This window comes from Ahaetulla prasina, chromosome 2 (genome assembly GCF_028640845.1).
Source record: "Ahaetulla prasina isolate Xishuangbanna chromosome 2, ASM2864084v1, whole genome shotgun sequence".
In the NCBI taxonomy this organism is placed as follows: domain Eukaryota; kingdom Metazoa; phylum Chordata; class Lepidosauria; order Squamata; family Colubridae; genus Ahaetulla; species Ahaetulla prasina.
Window position 1 is genome coordinate 243,482,656 of NC_080540.1, and position 20,270 is coordinate 243,502,925.

Below are 20,270 nucleotides of genomic sequence, written 5' to 3' on the forward strand. Positions count from 1 at the left end.
TGTTTAACAAGAGGATAAATTCAGGTAATTTGTTTACCATACTTCTTGCATTTATTAATTTATGAGAATTAATTTATTAATTTCTATTATGAGAAGATATAGCAAGCTGTGAGTACTTGGGGTGAAAAAGGTATTTGAATTGCAATTCATTTCAAACTGAATATAAGGCAACAGGACAATGTTGTTGTAAAAAGAGCAAATAAAATTGTAGGCTGCAACAACAGTATACTTTTGAAAACACAGGAAATATTTGTTCAAGTTTATATTATTTTGTTAGCACCTACTTCCAGTAATGTGTCCAGTTCTGGGCATCAAAGTTGTGGAGTAATCAGCATAGATTTGAAAGAAGGCACAGAATTTAATTAATTGGCTAGAAACAGAATTCTGTGAAGAGAATTTATATATACTATGTATATTGTATGTACATTCACATATGTATGTACATTCACACATGTGTAGTATTTTACTACTAGATCTTTTTTTTAATGCTTGATTAAACAGCACCAAAATTTTCTTCAAGAGATGCATTTAGGGATTTTGCTCTCTCTGTTATCTATGCCTAATTCATTCAAGTTTTGAAAATAATTTTTATTTTGTTGGTTTTCCTACTTTATCAAATTTTGTCTCATTGAAGAGTTGTCCTGCTGATAGACAGAATCCCAACCAGCCTAATTACTGTTTGATATTGTTCGGTTAGAATGAAATTTTTTCAATATATGAGCAATAACTGACATTCATACTGTAACTATATTGTAACACATATTTTTGTTTTTAAAAAGGCTACACATTATTTTATATTATTTATTATTCCCAACATAGCACAAGGTTTAAAAAAATTATGAAAAGCTTCTCAAACTTTGTTTAACTGCCATCAGCAGGACATCTGTCGTCCTCTGATATAGCAATCTGATGTGCCCAATTGAATTGAAATCTGATTAAAAGACTTGATTTTGTTAAAATAACGAACAGATTCTCTGCACATGTGAAAATACTGTTTTGTCTGAAGTGATTTTCAACTTGAATTGGTTCAGTTTATACATTCACATCACATTTCAAATATAATATATTTTGGAGGGAGTTATTTGGTATACTTTAAACAATATATTTGATATGCAGCCATCTGGAACCATCTATCGGTAAGAGAGGTGGCATATAAATTTAATAAATAAAATGTTTTGTATGTTGAGTTGAACATTTGACCTGAAATTTAAACCCTATTGATTCAAACCTGATTGTTTTCCAATATCAATGAACATGAGATAAAACATATTTTCACACAATACTTAACAAAAGGAACTATCATTTAGTAATAGTTTTTTGAAAGAACTAATTAGAATGATTATTTTTGCGGATCTTACCCCTTTTCAGATATGTAAAACTAGATTTAATGGCACTGTCTCCATTCTGTAACTTGAAATTGAAGGATAATTACCACTTCATTCTCTTTGAAAAGCTTCCAGTAATCGCTCTGATGTCAGTTTTACTCACTGATCATGGCAGTAAGATAGAAGTTTTAATTACTGGTTTTCTTATCACCATTATTTATTCTGAAATTAACTTATAATATTTGCAAGGAATTCTTCGCTTTGGTCTTTTAACACTGTAGGACTTTGCATAAAAATCTATTCAAGAGCAGAGATATTTGGTCAGGTCTGAGACTGAAGGACAATTTCAACTGATTAGATTCTCTCTTCTTGTAAGGTACTAAATTTGTATGCATACCTTCATAAACAAAATTCAAACAACTCATTATAGCAAGAAACCTGATAGAAACAATAATTTACATATATCAAGAGAAGAGTGCATTGTATGGAATAAAGACTGAGTGCTTTGCATATATTATATTGAATTTTATCATGGAATAGGGAGTGATAGTTAAATTAACTGCATCTATCTATATTTCCAGTAAAAAAATACTCAGAGAAAATAAATGGATGTAAGAAGTTATATATAGAAAATATTAATGACAATAATATCCAACTTGAATATCCTGAATTTTAATTGGTGTGGCTTATACATCATGAAATGACAAATAATACTCATAGAATTTTAAAAACCGTGGAATTGTGAATGTTGCTATTGTTGTTTTTTTTCCTGTTCAGTTGGTAATCAAAGAAAGTGATTTATAATAGATCAACAAAAGTAAGAGAGCTAGTTGTTAAGGTGGATAAGGTGAGACATATTATGATGACAGTAGCTTAGTTAAGCATGGGGAACTCATAATATTCCTATCTTTTAGAGGGATTTACTACTACCATGGACTGTTGAATACTGTAGAAGTCTTGGTACTTTGATATTGTTTCCTTTTAATTTACAACTACCATTAGTTTTAGTAATTGTTGTTGTAGCAGTAGTGGTGGTGGTGGTGTGATGTTGGAATTCTGTGTTTCAACTGTACTGGTATTACATCCAGATAACATTTAAAAAAATAACATTAGTAGAGATCTATTGGAATGCCCACTTAATTAAGTGCATGGAGATCAATCTGGTATGTCCTAGACCTTCACAACCAAGAAATGTGAATGATAATGTGAATGTTCATTGTTCATGTGAATGAACAATGATGAAAATCATCTTGAATGTATTTGGGTCAATATAAAAGGGGTGAAAAACGATATTGCCATAGGTCTATACTATAGGCCATCCAACCAAACAGAGGAAGTAGATGAACTTTTTGCTAGTCAGCTAACTAAGGTATGTAGGAAGCACATCACAGTAGTAATGGGGGATTTTAACTACCCTGACATCAACTGGGAAACAAACTCAGCACCAAGTGGAAGATCCAACAGGTTCCTAACAAACCTAGCAGACAACTTTGTTTCCCAAAAAATAGAGAAGGCAACAAGGGGATCAGCCATACTGGACTTAATTCTCACTAACAGAGATGAAATGATAGAAGGTGTTGAAGCTACAGGAACCTTGGGGGCAAGTGACCACACAATATTGGAATTCGACATTAAGCAAATACAAATAGTAGAACAAAGTCAAACTAGAGTCTTGGACTTTAAGAGAGCTAATTTCAATAAACTTAGAGAGAGTTTGAGAAGGATTCAATGGATGAGAATCCTCAGAGGGAAAACAACTCAAGAAGCTTGGGAAATTTTGAAAAGTGAGATTATAAAAGCGCAGTCTAGCACAATACCAATGAAGAAGAAAAATAATAGATCTCAAAAGAAACCAGCATGGATGCATAAAGAACTATCTGACAAATTGAAAGACAAAAAGGACAAATATAAAAAGTGGAAAGAGGGGCAAATAACTAAGGCAGAATATCAGCAAATAGCCCGAGCCTGTAAAGATGAAGTGAGGAAAGCTAAGGCTCACAATGAACAAAGGCTAGCAACAAAAGTAAAAAATAACAAAAAAAGCTTCTTCCAACATGTTAAAAACAAGAAAAAAGTCAAGGAAACAATTGGCCCATTGCTGGGAGAAAGTGGCAAGAAGATGACAAGCAACAGGGAGAAAGCAGATCTACTTAACTCATTTTTTGCATCTGTCTTTACACAAAAGGAACAAACAATCCAACCTATCAAAAACAGCACTACAAAAAACAGATTAGAAACACAAGTTAAAATAGGGAAGAAAATGGTAAGTGAACACCTGTCTACTCTAGATGAGTTCAAATCACCAGGACCGGATGGATTACACCCCAAGGTTCTGAAGGAACTGGCAGACATGATCTCAGAACCACTGAACTATATCTTTCAAAGATCCTGGAGCACAGGGGAGCTGCCAGAGGACTGGAAAAGAGCTGATGTAGTTCCCATCTTCAAAAAAGGAAAAAAAAAAACAGATCCAGGAAACTACAGACCTATCAGCCTGACCTCAATACCAGGGAAGATTCTGGAAAAGATAATCAAGCAACGAATCACCGAACACCTAGAAGCAAACAAAGTAATAACCAAAAGCCAACATGGGTTTGTCAAAAACAGATCATGCCAGACTAATCTTATTGCATTCTTTGACAAAATGACAAAATTAGTAGACCAGAGGAATGCTGTCGATATAATTTACTTGGACTTCAGTAAAGCATTTGATAAAGTAGACCATAACCTACTACTAGATAAAGTAGAAAAATGTGGGTTAGACAGCACCACCACCAGATGGATTCGTAACTGGCTGACCAACCGCACTCAACGTGTAGTCCTCAACGGAACTACATCCACATGGAGGGAAGTATGCAGTGGAGTACCCCAAGGCTCTGTTTTAGGCCCAGTACTCTTCAACATCTTCATCAATGACTTGGACGAGGGGATAGATGGGGAACTCATCAAATTTGCAGATGACACCAAGCTGGCAGGAATAGCCAACACTCCAGAAGATAGGCTCAAGTTACAGAAAGATCTTGACAGACTTGAACATTGGGCGCTATCTAACAAAATGAAATTCAACAGTGAAAAAAGTAAGGTTCTACATTTAGGCAAAAAAAAAATATGCACAGGTACCGTATATGTGGTACCTTGCTCAATAGTAGTACCTGTGAGAGGGATCTTGGAGTCCTAGTGGATAACCATTTAGATATGAGCCAGCAGTGTGCAGCAGCTGCTAAAAAGCCAACACAGTTCTGGGCTGCATAAACAGAGGGATAGAATCAAGATCACGTGAAGTGTTAGTGCCACTTTATAATGCCTTGGTAAGGCCACACTTGGAATATTGCATCCAGTTTTGGTCGCCACGATGTAAAAAAGATGTTGAGACTCTAGAAAGAGTGCAGAGAAGAGCAACAAAGATGATTAGGGGACTGGAGGCTAAAACATATGAAGAACGGTTGCAGGAACTGGGTATGTCTAGTTTAATAAAAAGAAGGACTCGGGGAGACATGATAGCTGTGTTCCAATATCTCAGGGGTTGCCACAAAGAAGAGGGAGTCGGGCTGTTCTCCAAAGCACCTGAGGGTAGAACAAGAAGCAATGGGTGGAAACTGATCAAGGAAAGAAGCAACTTAGAACTAAGGAGAAATTTCCTGACAGTTAGAACAATTAATAAGTGGAATAACTTGCCTGCAGAAGTTGTGAATGCTCCAACATTGGAAATTTTTAAGAAAATGTTGGATAGCCATCTGACTGAGATGGTGTAGGGTTTCCTGCCTGGGCAGGGGGTTGGACTAGAAGGCCTCCAAAGTCCCTTCCAACTCTGTTATTATATTATATTATATTATATTATATTATATTATATTATATTATATTATATTATATTATATTATATTATATTATATTATATTATATTATATTATATTATATTATATTTTATATAAATTCTTCTATGCCATCCTTAGCAATTCACTTTAAAGCATGCTGCCTGTAATTTAGTAGGCATTACAACTATTGACACTGCTGTCCCATATTCTTTTAAGAACCACCTAACTTGGTGGTCATTGCCAACATCTGATGGAAGTGACTTCGATGGCTTATCTACAAAAAATGGAGAGACAAAGCAAGAGAGAGGAAGAGAAGGGAAGGGAAGGGAAGGGAAGGGAAGGGAAGGGAGGGAGGGAGGAAGGAAGGAAGGAAGGAAGGAAGGAAGGAAGGAACGAACGAACGAAGGGTATTCCTTTCCAGCAGTCCTGAATTTCCAGCATTTAGTTTGCATTGATTTATTTGGCTCATTCCATTGTAAACATAATGGTTGATTCACATTCATTAAGATAGGTTCATTAAGATAAGTTCTACTTATATAGGAAGATATGATTGAACACTTTATATTTTCATTTTTCCAGGACTTTATATATTCCAGATGGATTGAGCTAATCATTGAAAGGTCACTATCCAACATAGAACTAAATCTACTAAAATCAATGGACTTGAGCACATAAATTCTCAATGAGATTTTGGCCAGAGTAAATAATATGTCCTTGGTAAAATAACCTTGTCAGATTCAAATGCAGTATTTACCTAATCAGCGCAATCTGCTTTCTCGGCAAAACATGACACCGTGGGCCAATTTAAATAGTGTTGGGGGGAAAAAAAAGAACTTTGTATGTTAGTTTAAATCCACCGACAACAGCTACAAGGAGGAATCTTACTTTGTAAAATGAGACTGTATCTTGGGAAGGACAAATAGTAATAAAATAAAATAAATGATCTTCACCATGACTTTCAAATGTTCTGTTTATACCCTATCTCTCTTTGGCATCCACATTAACAGCAGGAAACAATTAAGCATCCTGCTCCAATTTCATTATTCCTTGTAAATAAGATTATGGGAAAGCAGTTGATTGAGGACTGTTAATCCTCAGGGTCTCTGGATTGGCATATATGTCAGCACGATGGAAAAGAGACTTTGGAACCTTTGGAATTGGCAGAAAATCTGGGCAGAATTAGATGAGCTCTTTATAACAGGCAAGGGATGGAAGCATGTTTTATTTTCATCATTCATTGTTGTTCATTTACATTAAGGCAAACTTTTCCAATTTGATGCCCTTCAGTTCATTTGTGGTTGCAACAGAATGGACATTACCTTTCCTGACTAAAGAACTCTCAAATTAGCATTTCTGCAAGGTGTATGGTTGGAGAAGATTAAATTAGCAGTTATTTATAATACATTTAAATTGTGTTTCGTGTTCTTAATCTGTCTTTTCATTTCCTGAATTGATGTGGAATAAACATTGCTCACAGATTGAGGGCATGATATTATTTGGACACTCTCTTATGAAAAAACAAACAAACATTTCAAGCACAAATATGTTAACTATATGTGAGAAGACTCTTGTAACTCTACCATTCATAGTCCAGAGACTGAAAATAAATTATGCCACTCAAACGCTTTTTGGATTTAAAGAATACATTCACCAGTTTATATGTTATTTGGGGCATGTAATATTTAACTTCTTGGATTAATTTTTATAGCTTTATTTTTGCTTAATAATAATACAGTGTATGTTGAGATGCTGAATTTTTGATCAGATAAAAATAATTTTAACGTTGAAGTGATTTTGCCATTTGAAAAGAGTGAACTTTCTATTTGAATTCATACAAAATATTTTCCATTGGTCAAAATGGACATAAAATGGTTCATCTGTTCTGTAGAAATTAGGATGGATTAATTTCTAGAGAGGAAAATTTTGCACATTGTTCAAACTTTCTGCAATCAACTTTCTAAATCAGAGATTGTCTTTTCCAACCGGAGAAGTGTGTGTGTGTGTGTGTGTGTGTGTGTGTGTTGCATCATTGCAGCCACTCTGTTGAATTTTTCCATGGTTGCAGACTCCTGTTGGCCAGCCCTCTGCATTTAAGTACTCATGTTGCTATTAGTATCATCATTTGTATATTTCAATGAACCAAATTTCAACCAATGACCCATTTTTATGAAATCATACCGGACACACAAAGGGGGCAGGAACTGAGTGGCAATCAGTCTCTGGTCAGCTTCCGACTGCTGAGGAATGTGAATAGACTGAGCAACATTTCTAGTCTCCCATGGTTACGGTCAAACAAGTAATTGCCACAGTTGTGTCACATGTTTACTAATACATTCCTCATAAGAAATTTCAAATGATAATCTTGTTTTTAAATACCAGGAGGAGAAATAACACTTTTATTGCCAGAAAAAATAGGTTTAATTTTTTTAAAAAAAAAATACGATTGGGCAAAACAATCCATAAAATCTATTTATTGCTGTCAGTTTGTTAGTCCTATAGTTCATTCAGTCTGAATGAGATGTATTGTTACATGCAGCAATAGAAAAGACATTTCTGTAAAAAAAGGTGCGAGGGAAAAGCATTCAATTGGAAGAGAAAGTACGTGTACACACTTCCATGGTAATAGTTGCAATAGAGATCTGGCATTCCAAGGCATGGCATGATGCCAGCAACCATACAAGGAAGCTGTATCATTTTGATATACAGGAAGAAGAAGAAAACACATGAAGACCATTTTTTATAAATAAGAAGACAAACAAATCTTATTTTGGTTTCTTCAATGTAAAAGGTTGGCAAGATTTCCAACCTCTACTATATGATGTCAAAATTGTTAATTGTAGTAATGATATTCTAGTATATCACAGAATTAATAGAAATGATGATTAAACATGTTTAATTTTATGTTTTTATTATATAAGAGAACTAAAGTATAATCCCTTACGGAATATATCTAGAACATGGTCTCAGAAGTTCCTTCCAGCTCCTTAATAACTGCTCTATTCTGGGTCATGTGACTAGGAGGGAGGACACCATAAAAATGATGTAATCAACATTCTAAACTAGCCCCAAATTTCTGAGATTTTTATTCTCCAAAATCCCAAGGTAAATCCATCCGTTACAATCTTTTTAAAAATTAATCTGTCCATACTGCACTTAGTCTTGTTCCTTTCTGATGCTGAAGAGTTACATTGTAGTCCAGGGGTCTCCAAACTTGGCAACTTTAAGACTTGTGGACTTCAATTCCCAGAATTCCTCAGCCAGCATGGCATACCCCACATATGGTTCCAGCATGGCTGGATGAATTCTTCCTCTTCTACACTGAGTAACTACAGCCGAGCCTCTTCTCTGGCCTGTACCACCAGCTGGTCATCCCTGCTGCAGCTTTACCTCTTCTCCAGTCTGCATGGCCAGCTCTTTATCTGGGCAGTCCTTCTCAGATTCCCCCAAAGACTTCACCTCGACCATCCAATTCAGCCACCTTTCATATTCCCTGGCATTCCCCTTAGTTCCTCTCAGATATCCCTGGAACCGTATCTTTTTCATCATCCAAGCCAATGCCTGAGGGAGCCATCACACCAATGTCAATATTTTGGGCATTGACTACAGTGAGACACTTAATCAAAAGTGCATAAGATTGTAACATTACATAATAATGAGAAAAAAATGAATTGATATAAATCCACAGTCAAGATACCATCTAAATTTTCTAGGTGCAGAATTGAGCAGACTTCCTATATAATTGACTTGATAATTAAAAAAAAATAACACCAAGTTTTATAATCCAGACATATCCATGCATATCGTTTTTTTTCTTTTAAAGTTATATTAACACTGAATAAATTAAACAGGTTGCCAAACAAAAGCATCTGTAAGCATGATGAGATTCAAATTCTTCTCTTAGAATTCTAAATTTATACAGTATTGCAGAATGTATATCCACAGCAGAAAGTACATTGACATTCTAATGACAATCTAGGCAAATGTAATATTATTGTCATATTTTATACAGTATGGCTAAATTTAAATTCAGTAAAGAAGGAAGTATTACCACTTGGTTTATTCTTCCATATTAATTCAAAAGAGGAAGATTGCAAAGAGCTTTTTGTTGTTGTTGTTATTCAATACTGTAGGAGAAAGAATGACAGAACCTGAGGGCGGCATCAAAAAAGGAATTAGCCTAGAATCTCCACATAGCCATAAACAGATTAAATCCAACTCCTCTTGAATTTCTTTACCCTTATCTAGCACCAAAGTAGTGCTAACAGTTAGCTGAGTAAATTCCTGTGCATAGGGAGGAGGAGTAATATATCAGTTTAACTGAAACTTCAAGTGTAGTCCTGCTCTTTCGCACCTCTTAGTACTGAAAGAATTTAAGACGCTTCCTTTTCTTTTCTCAAATCTCTCTTTTTATACTTCTGTATTCTCTCTCTCGCCTTGTTTGTTTACGAGAGCTGGAGGAACGCAATACTTTTTTTCTACACTGGAAAATTTCAATTTTGTTTTATGTTTAATAATACCAATAGTTTTTGCTCATTTTAGTTTCCTCTTCCTTCCTTTTATTTATCCATAATATTCAGGAAAACAGTGAAAACTTTCAAGAGTGTTCAAAAATAGAAAGTAAAAGCATTGAATGAGTAATATTGCCCCCACCTTCATGTTTGTAGTTTAAATAGGGCCTTTGGAGAAGAGAAATAACATTTTATTTATTTATTTATTTATTTATTCAAATTTATATACCGCCCTATCTCCCGAAGGACTCAGGGCGGTGTACAGGCATTTAAAAAACATATAAATACAATATAAAACAATTAAAAAACTGATTCTAACAAGCCCGTAAATTTAGAATTAAAATATCAAATAAAACCCAATTTAAAACCAATAATTTAAAATTTAGCTCAGCCCTGCACAATTAAATAAATACGTTTTAAGCCCGCGGCGGAAGGTCCGGAGGTCCGAGAACTGACGAAGTCCGGGGGGTAGTTCATTCCAGAGGGTGGGGGCCCCCACAGAGAAGGCCCTTCCCCTGGGTGTCGCCAGACGACATTGCCGCGCCGACGGCACCCTGAGGAGACCCTCTCTGTGAGAGCGCACGGGTCGGTGAGAGATATTCGGTAGCAGTAGGCGGTCCCGTAAGTAGCCCGGCCCAATGCCATGGAGCGCTTTAAAGGTGGTCACCAAAACCTTGAAGCGCACCCGGAAAGCCACAGGTAGCCAGTGCAGCCTGCGCAGGATGGGTGTTATACGGGAGCCACGAGGGGCTCCATCTATCACCCGCGCAGCCGCATTCTGGACTAACTGTAGCCTCCGGATGCCCTTCAAGGGGAGCCCCATGTAGAGAGCATTGCAGTAATCCATGAAATGAGTTATTTTATTACTATATTTACTTCTCCACACGATCAATACTATTTTCTACACATTTCAGCCAACAATAGACAAGCTTCATAAAGCTACCATGAAAGAATTTTGACTCTTAAATCAAGTTCTTTCACCTTCTTTATCTGAGGCAGACAAAAGATATTTGCATCGATTTGGGGTAGGAGTGAACAGTGGTGGGTTTCAAATTTTTTTACTACCGGTTCTGTGGGTGTGGCTTGGTGGGCATGGCATGGCATGGTGGGCGTGGCTTGGTGGGTGTTAAATTCGGGCAATAACGAGGCAGGAGACCAGGATAGTGACAACAGCTCTTTACTATATGGTGAACCCAGCGGCTCGGGCTGGGAAAACCCTCTCTTTATATACAGTTTAGCCAGAGGCTTTATCCAATCAGCAACGTGCTTTTTCCCACTCAGTTTTCCCTCCAAAACTCTTAAAGATACATTACACTCCTTCCCTCCCAGAGAACACTTTACCAATATTTACATAGAATTAACATCTTATTTTTCTACGTAATCACGCAAGTAGACTGGGCGTCTCCTGACTCTTTCGGACCTGCGCAATTCATTTTCTGGGAGTGAGTCGAGCTGACCGGAGGGACTGTTTGTTCCTCTCAGTTCCTCCTCTAGGCCATCCGGCCCTGGATTATTTGCAGAGTCGTCCCTGCTGTCTTCAGGAGGAACCGGTTGGCATCGCTGGACCTCCTGGAACTCAGATAAGTCCCGCGTTTGCCCCGGGTTTGAGTCAGCTGTGGATTCAAACATTGGATAGTCAGGGCCTGTTTCGTCTGATTCTGATTTACCGGTTATGCGTTTCCTTATTTGGTCTATGTGGCGCTTCCATACCCGGCCATCCTCTATCTCTACTAGATATGATTTTGGTCCTGTTATCTCTAGGATTTTTCCTGCTAACCAGGTCGGGCCCTCGCTGTAGTTGTGTGCCCACACTAGGTCGCCTACTGCCATCCCTCTTGTTTTACCGTGTGCCCCTTTGTAACCGTCTGGTGTGTAGTTTGGGTTTAAACGGTCTAGTGGGCACCTAAGCTTCCGACCCATTAATAGCTCTGCCGGGCTGCGGCCAGTTGTTACACAGGGGGTTCTGTGTTGGACTGCTAGGAATGTATCGATTTTGTTTGCCAATCGCCTGGCCTGATTCTGGACAATGCTTCCTTTGCGCTCGAACGAAGCGTTCTGCAAGGCCGTTCGTCGCAGGGTGGAAAGGCGCCGAGAGGACATGCGGATGCCCTCCTCTGCCAAGTACCCCTCAAACTGGGTTGCCGTGAATTGCGGGCGTTATCGGAGACTAAAGTGTCGGGCAACCCGTGGGTTACAAATAGGTGCCGTGGGACTGAAATCACGGCCTCGGCTGTCATGGATCTCATGAGAATGATTTCCAGCCATTTGGAGTAGGCATCGACTACTACCAGAAAGGTTTGGCCGTGGAAGGGCCGGCAAAATCGATATGGATCCTAGACCAAGGGCCCTGGGGTCTCTCCCATTCCGAATCGGGGCCGTTGGGGTAGCGGTCTGGACTCCTGGCAGGCCTGGCATTTCCCTACCCTTTCAGTAATTTCCATGTCCATTAAGGGCCACCACATAGCTTCTCGCTAGACCCTTCATTCTCACGATCCCTGGGTGGCCTTCGTGAAGGAGCTCCAATACCTTTTTCCTCAATTTCTCCGGGATCACCACTCGATCCCCCCATAGCAGGCACCCCCCTTGAGCTGAGAGTTCCCCACGTTTTTTCACAAATTCTTTAAAACGCTCGCCCGGCGCAGCGGGCCAACCTCTTTGTACCCAACCAATTACAGTCCTTATTGTAATGTCCTTGTACGAAGCCCGAGCCACCTCTTTGGATGTGACTGGGCCAGAGTCCAAAGAGTCAATTAGCAGAACTGGTGTCCCCGGAGTGGGGTCTTCGATAGTCTCTGGTAACGGGCATCTGCTCAGGGCGTCCGCATGCCCTAATTCCTTCCCTGGCCGGTGTAGTAGTTTGTAAGAATACGCCGCTAGGAAGATAGTCCATCTGGTCAGTCTGGGCGAAAGTGCCACGGGCGTTGGGCGGTCACCTGCCAACAGGCCTAGCAAAGGTCTATGGTCCGTGATGATTTCGAAATCACGACCAAATACATATTCATGGAATTTCTTTACTCCGGAGACTATAGCCAAGGCTTCCCTATCTAGCTGGCTATAATTCCTTTCAGCTGATGACATTGTTCGGGAGTAATATGCAATAGGGGCTTCTGTGCCATTTGGCAACCTGTGGCTGAGCACAGCCCCCACCCCATAGGGAGATGCATCGCAGCTTAACACTAATGGCAGCGTGCCATTGTATTGGATAAGGAGGCTATCACTCGATAGGAGATTCTTTACCCCTTCGAATGCCCTAGCTTCCGCCTTTCCCCAAGACCATGCAGCCGTCTTTGCTAGTAATTTATGAAGCGGCTCGGCTACTGCTGCCTTATTTCTTAAAAATACCGCGTAGAAATTGACCAGACCTAAGAATGCCTGCAACTCCGTTTTGTTCTTTGGAACCGGGGCCTTCCTGATGGCCCGTACCTTGCTTCCAGTGGGGTGAATCCCTTCCCTGTCTATCCGGTAGCCTAGGAATTCCACAGATTCAACCCCGATCTGGCATTTGTTCAGTTTAACTGTGAGACCGGCAGACCGGAAAATGCCCAAAACTTTTCGCAGCCTTACCCCTAATTCCTCTAGATTCTCAGCGGATACCAGTACATCGTCAAAGTATGGTACCACCCCTGGTAGTCCCTGCAATAGCCGCTCCATTAGGTTCTGAAATAACCCTGGAGCCACACTAACCCCAAACTGTAACCGGGTACACTTAAAAGCCCCTCTGTGAGTCACAATTGTCTGCGCTTCGGCTGTGCTGCTATCTACAGGCAGCTGTTGATAGGCTTGGGCCAAGTCTAGCTTGGCAAAAACCTGCCCTTGCCCCATTGAGTGCAGTAAGTGCTGTACCACCGGACGGGTAAGCACTCTTTGCAACGCTTTGTTAAGCATTGCCTTATAGTCAGCGCAAATCCGGACCGACCCGTCCGGTTTGACTGGGGTGACTATAGGGGTCTCCCACTTAGCATGGTCAACTGGCACTAGAATTCCCTGGTTTACTAGCTTGTCCAGTTCCCGGTCAATCCTGGGCTTTAGGGCGAACGGGACCCTCCTAGCCTTTAAACGAATAGGGGCAACTTGTGGGTCTAAGTTAAAAGAAATAGGGGTCCCCGTGTACTTGCCCAGGCAGTCTCTGAAAACGTCCCCAAATTCCTTCATGAGTGCGTCTTTGAGGTTGACTTCGTTTCTGAAGATTCCAGTCACTCCCATGCCCAATGCTCGGAACCAGTCCAGTCCCAACAAGCTTGGCAGGGTCCCATCGACTATGGTGATGGGCAGAGTTTTCTTGTATTGTCCATACTCGACGTGGACGGACGTTACCCCTCGAACAGGGATGCGATTCCCTTGGTAGTCTTGTACCTTTAATTTCTGTAGTTGCAGCTTGCGCTTTGCGATGGCGGGTAAGGCTTTCACGAGAGTGTCCCAGGACATGATCGTGATCGCTGAGCCGGTGTCCACCTCCAATCGGCACGGCACCCCCTCAATCTTTGTTTTCGTAAAGATTTTTTTTTCTAGGCGTGTTGCTGCGTGACCCACTCTCACGGCAGTCTGATTCAACTTCGCGCCTTTTTTGAATTGACCAATCACGGGCCGCTTCGCCATTCCCGCGCTCTGGTTGGTCCGTTTGAATTTTTGGCGGGAAGGTTGGGGTGCTCGACAGGCCTGTGCTATGTGCCCCTTCCTTTCGCACCGCCGACAAGTCGCATCCTTAAATTTGCATTGTTGTCGTTGGTGTTGCCCTCCACAACTCGCGCAGTCACCCCGGTCTTCTTTCTCCGGCCTTCCGGTGTGGAAGACTCCTTCCTCCTCCTCACCGTCCGACTCGGCCTGGACCTCTTCATTGTGGACCGGGGTTGATTTCGCACCAGCCATTGGTGCGACCTGCTTTTGTAGGGTTTCCGCCGCTTGGGTAGACATCTCATGAGCCCTGGCTTCATCCAAGGCGTTTGCCAGCGTCAAGTTGCTTTTGGACAGCAGCCGCCGTCGCAAACGGATGTCCCTGACCCCACGAATGAGTTGCTCCAGTAATGCCTCTTCCAAGTCTCGGTACTCGCAATGGTTCGTGGCTTTCCTCAGGGCTGCCATGTATACGCTGATGGACTCGCCCTCTTGCTGCCTACGCTCCCTGAATTCGTACCGTTGCACATACTTGGACGGCGTTGGTGCATAATGGGCTTTCAATACAGTCTGTAGAGTCTGCCACGGCACCGAGTGTACCGGCGTTGGCTCCGCCAATGATTCTGCGGTGTCGAAAACCTCTGGACCGCAGTGGCTCAGGAAATACGCTCGCTTCCTGTTGTCTGAGACTCCTTGGAGTTCGTTCGCCTCGAGGAAACACTCGAAACGAGCCATGTATGACCCCCATTTTTCCTTAGCTGGGTCGAATGGCGCTGGCGGTGTGTAGCTGGACATCGCTGCTTGGCGCCGGTTGTTTGCTGGGTTCGCGTCTTCCTGGTGAATTCAGCTTTTTCCTGGCGCTCTTAGCCTCGAGGAAACACTCGAAACGAGCCATGTATGACCCCCATTTTTCCTTTGCTGGGTCGAATGGCGCTGGCGGTGTGTAGCTGGACATCGCTGCTTTCCGCCCCTTGTTTGCTGGGTTCGCGTCTTCCTGGTGAATTCAGCTTTTTTCCTGGCGCTCCTAGCCTCGAGATCCCATCCTCGTCGCCAGTGTTAAATTCGGGCAATAACGAGGCAGGAGACCAGGATAGTGACAACAGCTCTTTACTATATGGTGAACCCAGCGGCTCGGGCTGGGAAAACCCTCTCTTTATATACAGTTTAGCCAGAGGCTTTATCCAATCAGCAACGTGCTTTTTCCCGCTCAGTTTTCCCTCCAAAACTCTTAAAGATACATTACAGTGGGCATGGCAGGGGAAGGATACTGTAAAATCTCCATTCCCACTCCATTCCAGGGGAAGGATACTGTAAAATCTCCATTCCATCCCCAATCCAGGGGAAGGTTACTGCAAAATCCCCATTTCCTCTTGATCAGCTGGGACTCAGGAGACAGAGAATAGATGGGGACAGGGCCAGTCAGAATTTTTACCAGTTCTCTGAACTACTCAAAATTTCTGCTACTGGTTCTTCAGAACTGGTCAGAACCTGCTGAAGCCCACCTCTGGAGTGGAAGTGGCAGAGTGCCAAGCCTGGGCTGTACATCAAATTGGGGTACGGTGGTGAGATCCATCTTTGCAATTGCCTTCTGCCTGGCTCATGAGTTGTGAGGCCGAACATTGTCATGTTATAGCAAAAAGTTCTTGTGGTGCTACTGAATCTGCATAATCATTGCTTCAAAGATTTGACATCTAATTGATCTTTTGTGGAGAAGGGGGGATACTTTGAAATCAGTATTGATTCCTGGTGAATGTACCAAGTTCAGAGACTCTGAACAGATAGTGGTGTCAAATTAAAGAAAAATAAATGTGAATAATACTATATGCCACCTAAAAACCTGCAGTCATAAGCTTTCCTGATAAAGCCTGGATTTTGATTCCTTCCCTCCCCCCACCCCACAACAAATGTGAAGTTTTATAAAATATTCCAGATACTGATGCCCCATTTCTGGGTGAAAATGATGAGCTCAAATTTTGTTGATAAACGAAATGCTGTGAAGAAATTTTTAATCTTCATTCATGACAGTCACTGGCAGATTTCAACTGTTTAAGCTTTTATGTCTATTGTCAGCATGTAAGGAACCTATCTTGCACAAATCTTCCATTAATGAAGAACAACAATAACGTGAACCACACATTCCTGTGAAATGCCAAGTTTGATTTCCTTGGAGTGATCTGCTGATTGTTCTTAATCAGTTCATCAAGGTTTTTCCTGTGGTTGCTGTCCCAGGTTGCCAATTTGTTCTTGATCACATAAAACACCTTTATCTTCTTAACTCTTTACGCTTTGTAGTCTTTAAATCATTAACACCCCCCTCTTTTTTTTTTTTTTTTGCCCAGCGATGTTAACACAGTAATCACCATAAACCACCTGCATTCAGCAGTGAATTTCAACTGGAGGGACTTCTTTGACAATCAAAAAGTCACTCACAGCACATTGTTTAAAGCTTGTAGGTGAACATTTGCTGCCGGATTCTTTTTCATGAACAATAGAGATATAACCTTTTCTCAGAGTTATTTCCTGCCAAAGGTGCTAAAGAGCACATCATAGATTCTATTCTATTCTATTCTATTCTATTCTATTCTATTCTATTCTATTCTATTCTATTCTATTCTACTGTGAGGAAATGTACTTTTCATTCAATTCCTATACAGGTAGTCTTCAAGTTATGATCACTCATAAGACAGCACTGAACGAGCGGACTTAAGACCAGCTTACAAAGTTGCAGCTGTCACAGTGTCCCCATGGTCATGTGATAATTAGCTGGACTCTCAGTGTCCAGTTGGCATTTAATTAATTTAATTTAATCAATTTAATTTAATTTAATTTAATGAATTTAATTAGAACTGCAGAAAAAACAATTGCTACCAGTCTGCCTTCCACTGAGGACCTGTATACTGCAAAAGTCAAAAAGAGGGCTGTGAAAATATTTACAGACCCCTCTCATCCTGGACATAAACTGTTTCAACTCCTACCCTCAAAACGACGCTATAGAGCACTGCACATCAGAACAACCAGACACAAGAACAACCAGACACATTGTTTTTCTTTTCTTCTTCCTATATATATATATATATATATATATATGCTTATACCTAATATTTACTCATATATATGTTTATATACTATATAATCTTTTTGTATGATACTTACATATATTGTTGTGACAAAAATAAATAAATAAATAAAAATAAATAAAAACAAGAACAGTTTCTTCCCCAACGCAATCACTCTACTAAACAAATAATTCCCTCAACACTGTCAAACTATTTACTAAATCTGCTATTTAGTAAATCTTCTCATCATTCTATTAATCTTCTCATCATTCCCATTATTCATCTCCTTCCACTTATGACTGTGTGACTGTAACTTTGTTGCTTGTATCCTTACGATTTATACTGATATTGATATTGTTTCCTGATTGCTTATTTGTACCCTATGACTATCATTAAGTGTTGTATCTTAGAATTCTTGATGATCTTTTCTTTTATGTACACTGAGAGCATATACACCAAGACAAATTCCTTGTGTGTCCAATCCCACTTGGCCAATAAAAAGAAAATCTAAAATTCTAATGAGTCACAGTCATTTCTAACATTTCTTTCTGACTTCCCATAAGCTGGGAATGGGGAAACTGGGAGAAAGTTGGAAGTTGCTCCCACTTCTGCTGCTCCTTTACCTGCCCATGCTCCATAGCACCTTCCCATACCTCACAGCACCCCTTCATACTCCCATCCTTTTGTAGCACCTGCATACCTTTGAGCTCTGGAGTACACTCAGAGCTCAAAGGTATGCAGGTTCTACAAAAGGATGGGACTCCTACTCTCACGGCACCCACATACTTGCCAGTGTCCTTCCCTTTCCTACTTAACAACCCATGTGGTCCTGGAGTTACAACAGCAACCGGGACTGTGGGATTTCCATCACTAAGCAATAAAGACACTAAGCAACCATATTGCTTAGTGATGGAAATTCCAGTCTCAATTGCCATTGTTCCCTGAAAACTACCTTTACAAGTCAATATTTAAGGGGCATAAATATCCAACAATTTGGACTGCTAAAGACCATCTTCTTCTCATGGTGAGAGCTGCTTTTAAAGACTAAAGGCTGTTTTGGGAAAGACTACCTTATTAAAATATTATTATATTTTATTTATATTTATTTATATGGGTTATTATTAAAATAACCCATGATGTTTAATATGAGAAGTATGGCCATTCACAACGTGTCAGATGAAAAGAAATTGTGCTACTAGAAAGCAGAATAAAAGAGGGTACAGGACTCTTTATAGATTAGGGTTGGAAGGATGGTTGGATGTACCCCAGAATCTCTGAGTTTTGCATTTTCTGCCATTTTGAGATGAAGTTGATAGTGAAACAATACTGTATGCATAACACACCCATAATACAATTTTAAGAACAAAGAATCTCTATCCCGATTCTGCAGAAAAGGACAGGAAATTCTAATGCCATTCATCTGTCTGAAGTGGTTCCATCTAATCCTCAATCTTACACCCTCTGCAATTAGTAAATGTGGTTCCCGTGCACAGACAGTATGCCTACTCATACAATAGATGACAATACCCAAACCAGGAATATAAATACAATGGTAGGGGGAAATGACCAGATGTTGCATGCATTTCTTAATGTTCTGTCTAATTACAAGTTCTTTTCTCTCCCACTCACTTTTGCATTTTGTTCTTTATCAAGTACAGTTTTTCCAGCTGAGAATTTCTAGTCAGCTAACATAGCGAAGACATAGTTTCCCATTGAGGATAATTATACATAGCAAGCAACATTTTGCTGTTGCAGTTCTCTTGCAATAGAAGATATAAGCCATGCAATACGATATTACGGATTCTCCAAGGATCTACAAATCATCTTAATCACATCTCTTACAATAGGCAGAGAAGATGAACTATATATCTTATTCCTCCTGGCAGATTGGCAGACCAACATTACATATTCAGCAGTCATTGAGTACTCAAGTTGCACCTGCCATTTAAATATTTAAAACTATTCTAATTATTAATCAGATTTCAGGTCTGAGATGATAATAAAAAACAATATTTTCATTGGGGGCTAAGTTCAGAGATAAAAACTTGTGCAGCCCAAATTATTCCCTTTATTCTATGTATAAAATAGGGTAGTGTTACTTATCTCTCCCCCTTTGGTGTTTTAGCAACTGTATCTTCATCTTTTAGCTATTTTATACCCATTTTTAATTCTCAGGATTTTATTTTGTTGTATTGTGTATGCTACCAAATCATTGACTGATCAATGACTGTAAATAAACTTTACTACTCCTCTATTACTTCTAGAAAGCAACAAGAAAACATAACTACAAGAAAAGCCCTGGAGACAGTACGAACAAAAGTTTAGTAGCCATATTAATATACCAAAATGTCTCTCCTAAAAAGATGGATGGAGAAGGCAATGTTTCTGGGCTGGGGGAGTTTGAAATCCTTGAGGTGCAAATTACTCCCACAAGCGACTATATTCCAACTGACTATCATGTTAGGCATATAATGCTTGAAAGCGCTTTTAATCTGAAAGAATAACTAGCACTTACCGAACCCATTGTGATCACTTGATGTCCAAAGGCAACATTTAGCATAATAAGTATTATGCTAGAGGCAAGTGCTTGGCTTTGTGATGGGCCACTTTTTTATTTTTAAACAAGGGATCAAGGTTTTTGCTGGTATATTAGTGTCCATGTTTAGTATCTTGTCTGCACCATATTGCCTTCTTTATGAAATTCCACCTCTCCACCTGAAGAAGTGAACAGCATCATGTCAAGTTCAGCCCAAGAAGGAGAATAATGCTAACTATCAAGTAGCATGCCTACCACTGAAGGAAATCTTGCAAATATTTGCACATCATTTGTATACCACTGGTTATACAAAGAAGCTGTTAACAAATCCATTTCACAGAGCAGTTTCTGTTACCAAATGAAGTCTAGATTCATATCTCGTGTCCTGCTTCTGAAAATAAATGTACCGATGGGAATAAACT